This window comes from Pangasianodon hypophthalmus, chromosome 8 (assembly GCF_027358585.1).
Source record: "Pangasianodon hypophthalmus isolate fPanHyp1 chromosome 8, fPanHyp1.pri, whole genome shotgun sequence".
NCBI lineage: Eukaryota > Metazoa > Chordata > Actinopteri > Siluriformes > Pangasiidae > Pangasianodon > Pangasianodon hypophthalmus.
The window spans coordinates 2,583,416-2,598,697 of NC_069717.1; the positions used below are offsets into that span (position 1 = coordinate 2,583,416).

The 15,282-nt window shown below is 39.1% G+C and overlaps 1 protein-coding gene across 2 annotated transcripts in view; it reads right to left on the reverse strand.

Moving 5' to 3' along the window:
• zgc:92140 (uncharacterized protein LOC447854 homolog) overlaps positions 1 to 12,071 on the reverse strand; it is a 39,789-nt gene extending 27,718 nt beyond the window's left edge. Inside the window, exon 1 of one of the 2 annotated variants that reach the window (XM_034306713.2) lies at positions 11,908 to 12,071. The gene's annotated coding sequence lies outside the window, so the exon portion shown is untranslated. The remainder of the gene's footprint in view (positions 1 to 11,907) is intronic. The other variant, XM_034306712.2, reaches the window with a different exon arrangement.
• Positions 12,072 to 15,282: the final 3,211 nt, after the last annotated feature.

The window sequence follows — 15,282 nt, forward strand, 5'->3', positions numbered from 1 at the left end:
TCACACATTTCATTCCATCTCTCCTTCTTTTCTCCTTCTTTGCTATTCTATCTCTCTTCCCTTTTCAACTCCTTCTTTCCCCCTACTCTATTTTCATCATTCTTTCTCTCTATAAATCAATTTGCCCTTTGCTTCATCCTTCTCTTTTTTCTTTCCCTCACTCCCTTCTTTCTTAGTTCTCAGTCTTTCTCCTTCTCTTTACCTCTCCTTCTTTTATTTCACTCTCTTCCTTTCACTCCTTTGTCCTCTGCCCTTCATTCTTTACTTCCATATTTGTCTCATCTTTTCTCTCTTTCCTTTTCTACTCCCTATATTTCTCAGTCTCAATGAAGGGGGTGTGGCCTCTGTATCTCTCAGTCTCAGTGAAGGAGGCGTGGCCTCTGTATCTGTCAGTCTCAGTGAAGGAGGCGTGGCCTCTGTATCTGTCAGTCTCAGTGAAGGAGGCGTGGTCTCTGTATCTGTCAGTCTCAGTGAAGGAGGTGTGGCCTCTGTATCTGTCAGTCTCAGTGAAGGGGGTGTGGCCTCTGGACCTGTCAGTCTCAGTGAAGGGGGTGTGGCCTCTGGACCTGTCAGTCTCAGTGAAGGGGGTGTGGCCTCTCACTCCTGCAAGCTTACCTTTTTTAGAAATAGAACTAAATACACAATGCTGACTCACATTATACTTCATTTAAACAGCTGTAAATTGTATCATATTCAATCCTCGGCTGCTTCACATATTCGACTGACATAATGATTGGGTGTGTTTGTCAAAGACAACACACACACAAACACACACACGCACACACACATGCACTGAGTGCTCTAACTGAGGAGCAGCAGTGTTGTGGTTCACCAAGGCCATGATGTCATTCAGAAGAGACTGCCAGTGTGTATTATAGAGTTATGAACTTGTGTTCGTGTGTGTACGTGTGTGTGTCAGGGCAGGAAGCTTGGCCTTGCGTATCTGGGTGTGTGAGCTGGGCTTGACTGTGCCAGTGTGTAAACACATTAAATCTGACCGTATAACTGTTTGTGTGTACTTTGAAGTGTCTAGCTTCTATATCTCTGTGTATATGAGTGTATGTGTGTGTATACTATAATGTCTGATCTGTGTGCATTTGTGAGTGTATGCAGTAGAGAATAAGACAGTGTATTACCTGTCAGCCAGTGTGTGTGTGTGTGTGTCAGAGTGGGAAGCTTTGGTCTTGCTTATGCTGGTGTGTGATCTGGGTATGGTTCTGCTAGTGTGTGTGTGTGTTTTAGAGTAAGAGAATGTGGCTACTGGGTGGGGCTGTGTGTGCATGTGTGTGCGCGTGTGTGCGCGTGTGTGCGCATATGTGTATGAGGCATTTGACTTGGCTCTCTGCCTGTGTGAGCTTTCAACTTGGCTCAGTTTGTGTGTGTGTGTGTGTGTGTGTGTGTGCGCGCATGTGTGTTTGTGTTCATGCGTGTATGGCTCACTGTTCTTGACCTCAGGCAGCAGCAACTGACTCACGCTGCTCCTGTCAGCTCATCTGTGTGTGTGTGTGTGTGTGTGTGTGTGTGGTAAGACATATAATCAGCACCTCCTATGACACTTTCATGTTATATCAAGAAGTTGATGTGTTTGTGACACAATGGAATGTATGTGTGTGTGTGTGTGTAAGAGAATGGAAAGAACTGCACTGCGGTAATTAGGTGTGGAAACAATGGTGTACAAGTCAATACCTTTAAAACACAATGGAGGTGAGTTAATGTTCCTCTGTTTTTTCCTGTGTGATTACTAGAAGCTCTCTCTCTCTCTCTCTCTCTCTCTGTCTCCTTCTCTCTCTCTCTCTCTCACACACACACACACACACACACACACACATGTATATTCATCCATGAGTAACATAGAAAGAGGTGTATACCTTCATAACTGGATAAAATGACAAACCACTGAAAGTGACACGAAAGTACAATTATGTTAAAGCTTCACTACATTTGGGTCTAAATTTCAGTGTGAGATTCTGAGTATCCTTCTCAATTTCTGTATTTCCTAAATGTTGAGCTTTTGCAATGCTGGAAATTCCCACAGACATTCCCACAAATCCAAACACAACATCTGTGCCAAAACTAAAATCTCAAAAACAGAACGCAGAGAGAACGTTGATTGTCAGATTGCTGGTTTGCTTTCAGCTACACAAGATGGCGGCCGTGTGTATTCTGCATTTTGCTAGTTTAAAAACAACATTACAGGATGAGAGAAAAATAGGACAAGGCTGGTTTAACTGCCTGATTTAACATCCACACTTGCACAATAACACTGTTTTTGGCATTTTCTCCATATATACATTATCATAGCTGCTTCACTTACCAGCTTAGCTTGTGCAAAATCAAAGAAAGTGGCCAAAGAAGGTATTCCAGTGCCATCAATGAGACAGGCAATGCCCAAAAACGTCCTCCCGATGACCAGGGCACCTTCCTCCCAATATTATATCGACTCTTGTCATAACTGACACAATGTGTTGCAGTCTGGGAAAACCTGTCAGATGTTGTTGCAGCTGAATTCAAGAAAATTCCCGAAATTTTTTCAACACGTTTACAAAAACATTTTATCAAAAGACGTGGAAATGTTTTCATTTAGGCTACTTTCTAAAACTTGCAAAGATGATGTGTAAGGAGCCAGTTTAACAAACACGGTGATAAAAGCAGTCAGTCTGCCTATATCTTTATAAAACCTCGCTAGCTAAGAGTAATTTTCACAGAGTGATTATCATGTTTTGAGAAAACTCAGCAAAATGGGCAGAAGCCTAATCAATTCACTCTGCAATCAAAATATCCACTGTGACCCTGCACCGTCACGTCAGCATCAAAACAAAGAAGAGTGCGTACACTCTCTGCATAGATGACAGCAAACAGAGAGCAGAAGTGAGTGAATAAGGGCCCTTTCACACCTGGCTCGTTTGGAGTGTTTGTTTCGGAACCTGGTGCGTTTTCTCCCTTGGTTTGGTTCGTTTAGACATATATAAACACAGCAACCATGCTCGAATCTGCACCAAAACAATTGGTCCGAGACCACCTGAACGAGGGAGTCTCAGCCCAATTGCAAACAAACCCTGGAGCGGTTCGCTTGTGGTGAGAAAGCAATCTGACCCAACGGACCAACGAACCAACCTGTATAGCAAAGCATGATGGGAACGTAAATAGTGTGTTTGTTTTGCTAATGGCTCGCCACATGAATTACGGTTTAACCAATTTTGATAAATTATAATAACTACAGCTAAAAAGAAAGCCACAATAAGCTCGCGGAGCTGCTGTCCCTCCGTCTTGGTGGATGACGGCTATGAGTGGAACCCCAGATCATAAACAGGCACACTCTGACCAATGAGAGGACAGTTTACTCACACGTGACTTGCATAAACACATTTGGTACACTTTGAAAGGTTGCCTTGTGAAAGCGAACCGAGCCAAAGAGAAAATCTAACATTGTAACCATTTAAGTCCCCGTTTCAGAACAAAGCACAGATCTACAGGTCTGAAAAAGGCCTAAATCAGCAATTACATTTACATTTACATTTATGGCATTTGGCAGACGCCCTTATCCAGAGCGACTTACAATAGTGCTTTGAAGTCTATCAAAAATACATTCTGATATTGGCTCGGTAGGTCACAAACTAGGAATACCATCAGTCCAAAACTGTTGGGGAGGTTTTTTTTTTTGTTTTTTTTTTTTTTTGTTTTTTTTTGTTTTGGTGAAAGTGCTAATTTAAGTATTTTATGAAGAGGTAAGTCTTTAGCCGTCGTTTGAAGACTGCCAGTGACTCAGCTGTTCGGACATCTAGGGGAAGTTCATTCCACCACCTTGGTGCCAGAACAGAGAAGAGTCTTGATGCAGCTCTTCCTTGTACCCTGAGAGATGGAGGGACCAGTCGAGCAGTGCTAGAGGATCGGAGGGAGCGTGGTGGCGCTCGAGGTGTGATAAGTGCTTTGAGATAAGTGGGTGCTGGTCCGTTTTTGGCTTTGTAGGCGAGCATCAGTGTTTTAAATCTGATGCGGGCAGCTACAGGAAGCCAGTGGAGGGAGCGCAGCAATGGGGTGGTGTGGGAAAATTTAGGAAGGTTGAAAACCAGTCGTGCAGCTGCATTCTGGATCAGTTGCAGAGGACGAATGGCGCTCAGAGGCAGACCTGCCAGGAGTGAGTTGCAGTAGTCCAGTCTCGAAATGACAAGGGACTGAACAAGCACCTGTGTGGCCTGTGAGGAAAGAAATGGACGAATTCTTCTGATGTTATAAAGGAGAAATCGACATGAGCGTGTTAGATTAGCAATGTGAGAGGAGAAGGACAGTTGATTGTCCATGGTTACCCCAAGGTTGCGTGCGGTAACCGAAGGTGAGATTGCAAGATCCTGAGATGGGGATGAATCACATGGGATGAACAGCAGTTCAGTTTTGGTGGGATTAAGCATATTAAGCAATTATTTCCCCACTGATGTTAGCGTGAACACAGATCAGTGGAGTGAAGAGACAACGATGAGGCTCGTATTTAAACAAACCATGTGACGAGAAAGAGACGAATGATAATCACAGTGAGAATTCATTTCTTATTGTAAACTTAAAATCCTTTACAGTTTGGCCATAATGTTGTTTTTTCCATATGTAGATCGGGTTATAAATTCACTTTATCCAGACTTTAAAATCCTTGAAGCTCTGACTGAAATACAGGCAGAAAAGAAAGTCTGAGAAAGTGTGTCGTTTTCAGAACTATATATAGTAGAAAATGTCCAAATTTGACCATGTAAAGTTTTTTTTCCCAGGCTGCCACACTTATCCTATGCTGATTATAACCACACAAAGACACACACTAACAACCACACAAAAAACAAGGACTAGTTCTGCTTTTGTCTCTGAAATCCATCCTCATAAAGCTGACAGTCACCTCCTCTATTCACACTATAAATATTCATTTCCAATTAGAAACCCATCCGTCTCAAACAAGGTCTAATTAAATTGTGTGGCTGCAGCAGGATAATTGGCCTCCTCGTTTCCTGTCTGGACACACACACACACACACACACACACACACACACACACACACACACACACACACGACTGTGTATGGTTTAAATAAGCTCCTGATTGTGTTTCGCAGCAGCTTCATTTTTATGTGTGAAGTGGTGAAGTGTGCACTGGTTCGACACCATTTACATTCCTGTGTCAGATTATAAATGTCATGATGAACATGGAAACATTTTATTTAAATGCCTGTCTGTCTGTCATTCACACTGTCTATCTCTCTCTCTGTCTGTCTATCTATCCGTCTCACACTCTAATCAGCCGTGTTTCCTGTAATAATACATTTATAAATGATAGACAGAATTAGTATATCTAAATATAAATACTATACAATGGTAAACTGTATAATGCTGGTTTGTGGGTTAGCCTGTTTACTACAATGCTAGTTTGTGGGTTATAAGGTTAATTCAAGGATTAGCCTGTTTACTACAATGCTAGTTTGTGAGTAAACCTGTTTACTATAATGCTAGTTTGTGTCTGCGTGTTTACTGGATGCTAATTTGTGAGCGAGCCTGTTTACTCTAATCCTAGTGTGTTGGTCGATAAACACAGTTCTGTTTACTGGATGCTAATTTGTGAGCTAGCCTGTTTACTCTAATGCTAGTTTGTGGGTCGATAAACGCAGTTCTGTTTACTGGATGCTAGTTTGTGGGTTAGACTCTTTACTGGATGCTAGTTTGTGGGTTAACCCACTGACTATAATACTAGGTGCATTTAAAAAGAAATTCATCTAAAATAAATTGCTTCAAAAATCTCACAGCTTAAAAAAAAGCTGAGACAGCTAATCGCCCCCCTCCTCAGTGTAAATCTCTGTGAGCAGATGAAATCACTTCGTACACAAACTACATTAGTTTAGTTTTACTATTTTAGTACAACTAAAAATAGACTCACTAACGTGTAAGAAAAACAATAATGTATTACTTTCTTCCAAGATGCTCAGTTAAAACCATCGATCTGAGTTCAATGCACATGAGCTGTGTTTACGAGGCTCCCGGGAGACGGCTAATCGCCAAAGTGCGTAAGTTTCCCAGCAGCTGCCTGAGGGCGTGGTGATGACTGACATGAACTGCCCGAGATGTGCAGTCACTTCAGGTTTTACACTCACTGTGTCACTCTTATGTAACTGTACTTAAAAAAAAAAAGCAGAACATTTTAATATGAAGTGCACTAATGTTAATAGCAGAAGTGTTGGCATTTAAATTAAAGTACTGATGTTATGAAACTAGCACTCAAGTGCTGCATGAAATCTGTTCCTTTCAAAGAGCAAACTTCTCCACAGCTCCAGATTTAAATCCGTTTCTACATTTTTATGTTCATGATTATCTCTATCCGGGTATAATCCTGATTATACAAGACGAAACTTGTGACGATACACAGCACGATTTTGTTCTTGCAGCCATAACGATTCTGTTTAACAGGAAATTAACTAAATTAGCATTTTGAGTTCATGGTTTATATCCCTTATGAATTTATATACCTGTATATAACTTTCTAGATATTTATTTTAACTACAAACATACATGCTAGTTATCAAAAAAGTTTCTAGCTAACACCGGCAACACTGCTATCTACTTAGCAAGCTAATAAGTCAACATTAGCAAGTAAAAGAGTTCATGAGAGTTTATGCACCTCTTGGAGCTAGCTAGCTTTCTGGGAAAGAAACATGCTAGCTGTCAATAAAGTTTTGAAATTTGGCTGCCAACAATCGCCCACAGCAACTTACACTGAAAAATAAATGACTTTCGGTTGACTGTTGCATAACGTCTAACTTTCTGCCAACTTCTAGTTTACAATATTAACAGTGCTTATGATATTACCACAATGTTGTACTAAAAAAAAATACGAAACTCCCTGAAACTCCATTCCTTAGTTGTAGCAGCACTTCTTTCCAACTCTTGGTTTGTTTTTTTTTTTTTTGTCATTTAGAAATCAGTGGTGAACAAATTAGTAGGTTCACTAAGCTAGTAGTAACCAGTGTTTTTGATGTTCGCAAAGCAAAGGTTTTCATTTATATGTTTAAAGAAAACGCACTTCATGGTGGTGCGACGCTCCACAACGCCACAGTGCACTACTCACTTTGAATCTCAGCACCTGCTGCACTACATACATTGGTTTTTACTTGCCGGCTTAATTAGACGATGACAGAGGACGACATACCAGGAACATGCAGGTATGCAAAGACGTGAACCGATATGACCCAAGACACAGCACCGTCAATAATATCTTTTATGTGAGATGTCAAAAGAAAACCCCACAGCTCATAGCCAAAGTTGGGGAAACAGCTGTTTAAGACATTTTGTTGAGGGTGAAAACATAATACACACTTACTTCTAAAAAAAAGATAATGTCACGCCATATTTCATTACTGTAATATGTGTGTGTGAAGAAATAGGGCACGAGTGTGTAAACTGAGTGTAGTGGTTATTAAGGGCTTTCCAATAATCGCAGTCAAAATTCAGGCAAATTTATAATCACAATGAACAGCAGGAAAGAATAAAAAAAAAAACAGAAATCATAAATTAGGAGAGAAAAGGCTTAGTACAATGAACAAGACTTCGCAAAGACGCGAACTGTTGCGTCCCAATTCGTCCCTATCCATCCTAAATAGTATCTGAGATTAGAATTAGTGTGTCCCAAATCGTAGTATGTTGAAATGAGGATCCCAGAGGTACCTGGATGATCTACTATTTCCAAATGATTTTCAAAGTGTGGATCTATGGACACTTTTTCAGCTAATATTACCCACAACTCCTTGCGCGAGGGAGGGAGGAGGAGTTTTGTGACCGCATACTTCGCCGAATTCAACCTGCGAACTTTGCAGATGAGTGTAACATCGGCGTTGTGTCTTCAGTATTTCAGTGTAAGAACTTAAATATTAAGCACTAACCAGAGTTTTTTATTGTCCTGTAAGATTAATGGTTGGATGTTGTGAATAAACCAATGTAATGGTAAATTAAATGATATGGTATAAATACTATAAGGAGTAAAAGCTGAAATGCAGTGAGGAGTTTGTTTAAGGTGACGCTGTGCGTAACTGGGCAACAATGTTCTCTTCCGTTACATGATGTGTTAGTTAGTATGTCCCAGTACCTGCATACTCTTTTGCTACACACTCGAAAGTATGTACTTTTTCTTGACAGAAAGAGTACATAGTGTTAGTGCATACTATAAGTAGGCAAATTGGGACGCAGCACTAAAGACACAAGAGGGTACAGAATAGGCAAACTAATTACAAATGAACACAAGCCAGCTGGAAACAATCAGGTGACATGCTAGTGCTGGAGCAGGGGCGGAGACAGGACCAGGAAGCCAAAACAAAACATGTCACAATAAGAGCGCAGACTATACATACTAATGACAATTATATATCATTAGCTATCTTTTTTTTTTAGTCAGTTTCCGGGCGATCACAAGTAGCATGCATATAAATTATGATTATGATTTCTCCACCCCTTGGAAATTGATGCGGTCTTTAAATTCTGCCAAAATAATGAACCTTATACAGGAACTGCCCTGTTGTCATAATGGGGTGAATTTTAATAAACCTGCCTAGCTACGCCGCCTCCACCTAATGCAATGCTGGGGTTAGTGACGATATTCCAAATTGCCCACAATAACATCATCATGCCTATTATATTTTGCAAGGTAAATGATTGTGGGCACACGCTTGACCCCGGTGCTGCTACTCTGAGAGGTTTTACACAGCCTCTGTTCTTTTCTCCATTATCAACACTGTAGCATCTGGAGTTCATCCTGACAGGCTGCTCGCTGTTCTCCAGGGAAAACAGCACAAAGACCAATTTGCATAAATTACATAACTGCAGAAGGTAAATAACTGGATAAACAGTGCTAATGAACAGTCCTACAACAACAGTTGGGGTATGCAAATGAGCTGAAATGCTAAATTAGCACTCGGGGCACTAAAATATTTACAAAATAACTCAGAATAATTGCAGGCTAGGATCAGATAAACATATGGTTCTATGGAGTTATTTCTAAGGCAAAAATAATCCTACGTGAAATAACACTGAGTAATTTTATGGTTTCGGAAACTCTGACTAAAAAAAAGTTCCATGAGTTCAATCTTCGCTTTAGAGATATGGATGCAAATTTACGTCTTTACACCTTTCATTTCAAAATTATGAATCACAGTTTATACACATACAGCTTTCGCGTTGTCTTGAGAGATGTTCCGTACAACTCCAGAGAACTAAGGGGATGAAGCTAAAACAATTTCACCACAAACTGAATAATGACTAAAAAATTTTAACAAGAAGCAAACATTACAACTGAAGTTAGATTTACAAAAAAAGGCAATTTGTATAATTTTGTTGCGTTCATAATGATTATGTGTAACAGAATTAACTTAAGGCGCTAGCTAGTTTTCTGGGCAACAAACTTGCTATTTATCAATAAAATTTCTAGCTAACACTAACTAACCAGCTAGCTACCTAACAAGCTAATGTCAGTGATTCAGATAGTGGATGATTTATATACTTTATACAACTTGGCTAGCTTTCTTAGCATCTTTTTTTATTTTAATACTACTACAAAAACAAACAAACGTGCTAGTTATCAAGAAATATCTAGCGAACACTAGCCAGCCCGCTACTTAGCTAGCTAACAAGTAACACTGGCACGAAAAAGAGTCCTTTCGGTGATATTCCTCATGGAGCTAACGGTTTAGGTAAATCAAGAGCTAGTTACCAAGAAAGTTTGGAAATTTGGCTGCCAATATTTTTTTAGATAAAATGGTTAAAAATGAGACTTGTTTAGTCTGAGGAGTTGCTCAAAGATGCGTTTATTAAATTTTTAATAAATAAGTACAGTCTCAGACTTGTAAAAAAAAATTACCTTGTAGTTTTTCAAAAAAATCATTACTTCAAAGTTTATTTTAATTAGTGCTGTTTAATTATCAAAAGCAATAAAAACTAAATAAATAATAAAAAGCAGCAGTACAAAAAGAGAATTTTTTTTTATAAAAAAGCAGCAGTACAAAAAGATGATTAATTTTTTTTTAAAAAGCTTGATTTTTTTAGTTCATCGTGGCCTCGTTTCAGTTTTTTGGGCCAGGAATTTTTATTTCATAATCCATTCATTCATCCACATATTTATCGTTTTGTTATGACTGAGCTTCACTTTTACTCATTCGTTCATTCACGCATTTACTGTATTGTTTTGATCAGTCCTGGCTTTTACTCACGCCCCTACGCCTAATTACTTTACAGGAAATGAACTTCATATCCACTCTCTGCTCAGTATTAAAAATTTACACCGCAATAATTATCTGGGCTTTTATTACATCCTGCTTTAATTATGATAATCTGCCAAACAGTGACTTCTAGCCTGCTGACACAATCTTCCCCACAACAGTAGAGTCACTTTAACAATATTGCATCACTCCATATCGTGACCATCAGCACATTCCTAGCATGAGGGAGTCGAGTGGATCGGACTGTACTGCCCTCGTGTCTCCCAAGTGTGGTGTACAGCCACCTCATCTAACCTCCGAGTCAGCAGAGTAAAAAAAATTACTGCGATGGCAGTCCCTCTCAGGTGGCAGTGTCTTGCTTCTTGTTTCTGTGTCATACACACACACACACACACACACACACAGTAGAGTGTAATGGCACAATACATAAAGAAAGCTTCCACAATGACAGGAACCTCCCACACTGTAACTATGGGAACCTCTTGTGTGAGTGATGTCATCGTGCTACTGCATCATAACCTTGCGAAGACAAATGAGGTCATGAATCGTAAAAAAACACACACACACACTCACACATACACACACACACACACACACACACACACACATGTGGAGAGGAAAATAAGACCAGACTGACAGTGAGTGGTGAGAGGAGAAGAGAGGAGAGGAGAAGAGAGGAGAAGAGAGGAGAGGAGAGGAGAGGAGAGGAGAGGAGAGGAGAGGAGAGGGGAGGAGAGGAGAGGAGATGAGAGGAGAGGAGAGGAGAAGAGAGGAGATGAGAGGAGAAGAGAGGAGATGAGAGGAGATGAGAGGAGAGGAGAGGAGAGGAGAGGAGAGGAGAGGAGCAGTGGCGCCGAGCTGCCGATGGAGGACAGGACACCCAGACGGACGGATATAATCCGGACCGGATTACTGAATGCTGAATTTACTGAAAAATAAACTGTTGGAGCAGATCAGACAAGCAGACACAGAGCAAACTTCTCAGCTTGACGCCTGCAGACATGCTTTATTAGTATGCAAACGCGTGTAGCCAATGAGCTTCGAGGGATTTGCATGCATAATGAATATTAATAACAATAACAACAACAACAATAATAATAATAATAATAATATGCATTGTTTTTTGTGTGTGTGTGTCCAAAATGCATAAATGAAAATGTTGAAAGAGACACAGATGAAACAGTAGGGCTCGTTGTGCATACATGCCTTGCATGCATTGCAAGCATGCGCGCGCGCATAAGCGACATAGTACGTACACACAGGCTACATTGTACTCTATGTCACTCCACGCGCACAGTACTTCTCTGTATATACAACGCCGCACGCGCGCTGCTCATACGTCGTGACTCCGTGCCAAAAGCTGTGTGTCTGTCAGAGACCCGACATCATGTGGAGCAAAGCCAGGAATCCAATCCAAAAATTTTAAATAAATAAATAAATAATAATAATTAACAATGCAACCCAGACACTGAACCTCAGGTACTGCGCTCGCGCGCACCTCGGTCCAAGCACCATGAACCGAAAACAAACACAATAACGCTCGAGACGACACCAGAGAAAGACAGAAAGGACACAGGAGTGTTGTTTTCATCCTCCTTACAGATTAAACATCGAGTCAGTAAAAGCAACGAGTATTAAAGATAAAAAAAGAAGAAGAAGAAAAAACAAAACCCAGCACTTACTTTATAAACGCGGATCCGCATGTGATGGTGCTGAGCTCCAAACTCAAACTCAACGCTCGTGCTCTCCTCCTCTCCGAGCTCATCAGCGATCAGGGCAGCATGCAGGGTTGCCAGATCCGCAGCACAGCTCAGCCCTTCATTTCCACACCAAAAAATCCTTACAGCTTTTACCCAAGTGTTACTTACACTGCTGCAACGCAAGAAAATAAAATCTCCATCAGTATTTTGTTATTATGACAAGATGATGAAGGAACTGTTGTCTTGTAACACTGAGATGTTTTCTTTCAGTAGTAGAGAGATGCTTTTCAAGTGAAAACCAGACGTTTTCTTGTTGTAACGAAATGTTTTTCTTGTAAAAACGAGATGTTTCTTGTAGTAATGAGATGTTTTTCTCATAAGAATGAGATATTTTCATGTAGCAAGAAGATGTTGTTCTCGTAATAACGAGATGTTTCTTGTAGTAATGAGATGTTTTTTGTGGTAATAAAATGTTTTTTGTAGTAACGTGCTGTTTTCTCGTAATAACAAGATGTTTCTTGTAGTAATGAGATGTTTTTCTCATAAGAACGAGATATTTTCACGTAGCAAGAAGATGGTGTTTTTGTAATAATGAAATGTTTTTATGTTAGAATTTTGTCAGAAAAACAAGATATTTTGTGTAGTAACAAGATGGCGTTCTCGTAATAACGATATGTTTTCTCTCAGTAATGAGATGTTTTTCTCATAAGAGCAAGATACTTTGTTGTTGTAACAAGAGCCTTTTCTCATAATATCAAGATGCTTTTCTTGTAATAATGAAATGTTTTTTGTAGTAACAAGAAGTTTTTGTAGTTAAAAACAAGATACAAATAGTAACCAAATCCTTTTCTCATAATGATGAGATGTGCTCTTGTAGTAACAAAGTGTTTTTCTCATAATAACAAGATGATTTTATCATAAAAATGAGATATTTTCATATAGTAACAAGATCTATCTCTCTGATGAGATGTGTTCTTGTAGTAATGAGGTGTTTTTCTCATTATAACAAGATATTTTCTCATAAAAACAAGATAATTTTCTCAAGATAATAATAAACAAGATCTCAAAACAAGATAATAATCTCATAAAAAGATGTATTTGTAGTAACAATGTTTTTCTTGGAATAATGAGATGTTTTCTTGTATGAGAAGTTTTTGTAATAACAAGATGTTTTATTATTTTATTATTCTACTGCAAAATTTGTCATGTAAAAATTATATATATATATATATATATGTATATATATAAACGAGATGATTTCCTCGCAATAATGAGATATTTATCATAATAACGAGACAGTAATGGAGATTTGTTTAGTTATGTGGCAGCAATGTGCTTCTGTATAGCAGGTGCATTCTGATGAATAATCAGTTTTTTATTTAAGATAAGATAAGATAAAATTTTATGAATCCCTCCCGGGGATTTAAAGTGTTACCGCAGCACGATAGTGAGACTATAATATGTGAGAAGGTAGACAAATAAATATAAATATAACAAAAGCAGTGTCAAAAATGACAAGAATACAAAATGAGTGATGGGAGCGTGATATGTAGTGCAGTAAATAGATATATCAGAAAATACAGAAGTACTGGAGCAGTATATCAGAGGATTGTCCATGAGCTGAGGTTACAGGAAAGTAAGAGAACTAGTGCAATATACCTGGTTATTGACCTGGTATTTGTACAACAATACAAAGTCGAAAGCGATGAAATTTAGTGACTAGATCTAGTGATCAAATCTTTTTTAAATTATTGATTTTTTTTTTTTTTTAATTTTTTTAGATAGTTTACTTTTTTAAATTTCATTTTATTTACAAAAATTAATGCTAAATTAATTAAGATTAAACACACACACACACACACAAACGGTGGTGGATTTAGTGATTTGGGGGCCTATTCAGTGTTTTAACATCGATATTTAAATTTTTTGCATATGTTATTTGGCATTGATAATTAAACATATATATAATGTTCATTTTTAGGGGGCCCTTGGTTTCTGGGGGCCCAGGAAAGTTGCCTACCTTTGCCTAGTACTAAGTCCACTCCTGCACACTAAGACAACCCAGATTTTGTACACAGCCCAACACTGGTTTAAAAATACGCAATCTGGCAACATTGTCAGCTGGCAGTCTGCGCTTCCTTATTCGGCCGGAAAACCCGGAAGTCATTTTGCCCTGGAGCTACCAGCAGGCCAATCCTAGGCCATGACGTATACGGAGGGGGCGTTGCTCATAAATCAGGCATGGAAAGCCAAGAAGACCAAACCATGCCTTAAAACGTTTCAAAAATGATTTAAAAAAAAAAAAACTATTAATAATTAAATAAACCACCAATTAAATATTAATGAGACATTTTTTTATAGCTCTTTAAGTGTAAAATAATCTCATTGATCCCTTCAGCAAAGATTTATAATCCAACTGTAGAAATATTAGGCTCATTATTCAAATATGTGGTAATATTTTGGTCATTTATTGGAGCCCTAGAGTTTTATTCCTGACCACATTAGGATCCAGGGGGACATTATTTATAGGCTGATTGTTTGTGAGTTGCTGAGGTTTGGATTAAACCCACTGAATTCAAGAGACCAACCAAAAAGGCTGAATAATTCAATCATAAATATAATAATTTTCATAATGGTGGGTCATGATTTCCACCGCTGTAACAAAATTAAAAAAAAGAAATGGACTCACGGACCCCTAAGGGTCTCCAGACCGCACTTTGAGAACTACTGGTCTAAACATTTATTAATAAATCTGAGAATAATATGTCAAAGTAACATGTAAAAACAATGTAATCAGGGTGTTTATTATGTAAGAGATAAAGTCCAGTGTAAAACTACATTGTATCAATCCAACTTTGCTGTATGTTTAATAGAACAAGCTCAAGCTTTGTATCATATTCCTTTTTTTTTATGGATTAAAAAGCCCAGAGGTCGTTAACTGGTGGATCATGATGCGGATGCAGTAAAGCGTTTCAGCAGACCGAACCGATGTGAGCATGTGAGAAAATACTGCAGCACAGATGATAAATGTGTAAGGAAAAAACCTGGCTGTCATTCAGTGACTCTAGTTTTCTGAACATGAGCTTGGATTCTGTAGCAGATCCTCTCTTGTGGTTTATCCAATTAAATGTGTTTATGTGCGGCTCACGGTGTGTGTGTGGAGTTCGCATGTTCTCCCTGTGCTTCAGGGGTTTCCTCTGCGTACTCCGGTTTCCTCCCTCAGTCCAGAGACATGCGTTGTAGGCTGATCGGCATTTCCAAATTGTCTGTAGTGTGTGAATGGGTGTGTGAGTGTGTGTGATTGTGTCCTGGGATGGATTGGCACGCCGTTCTGGGTGTCCCAAGCCCTGTGCTCCG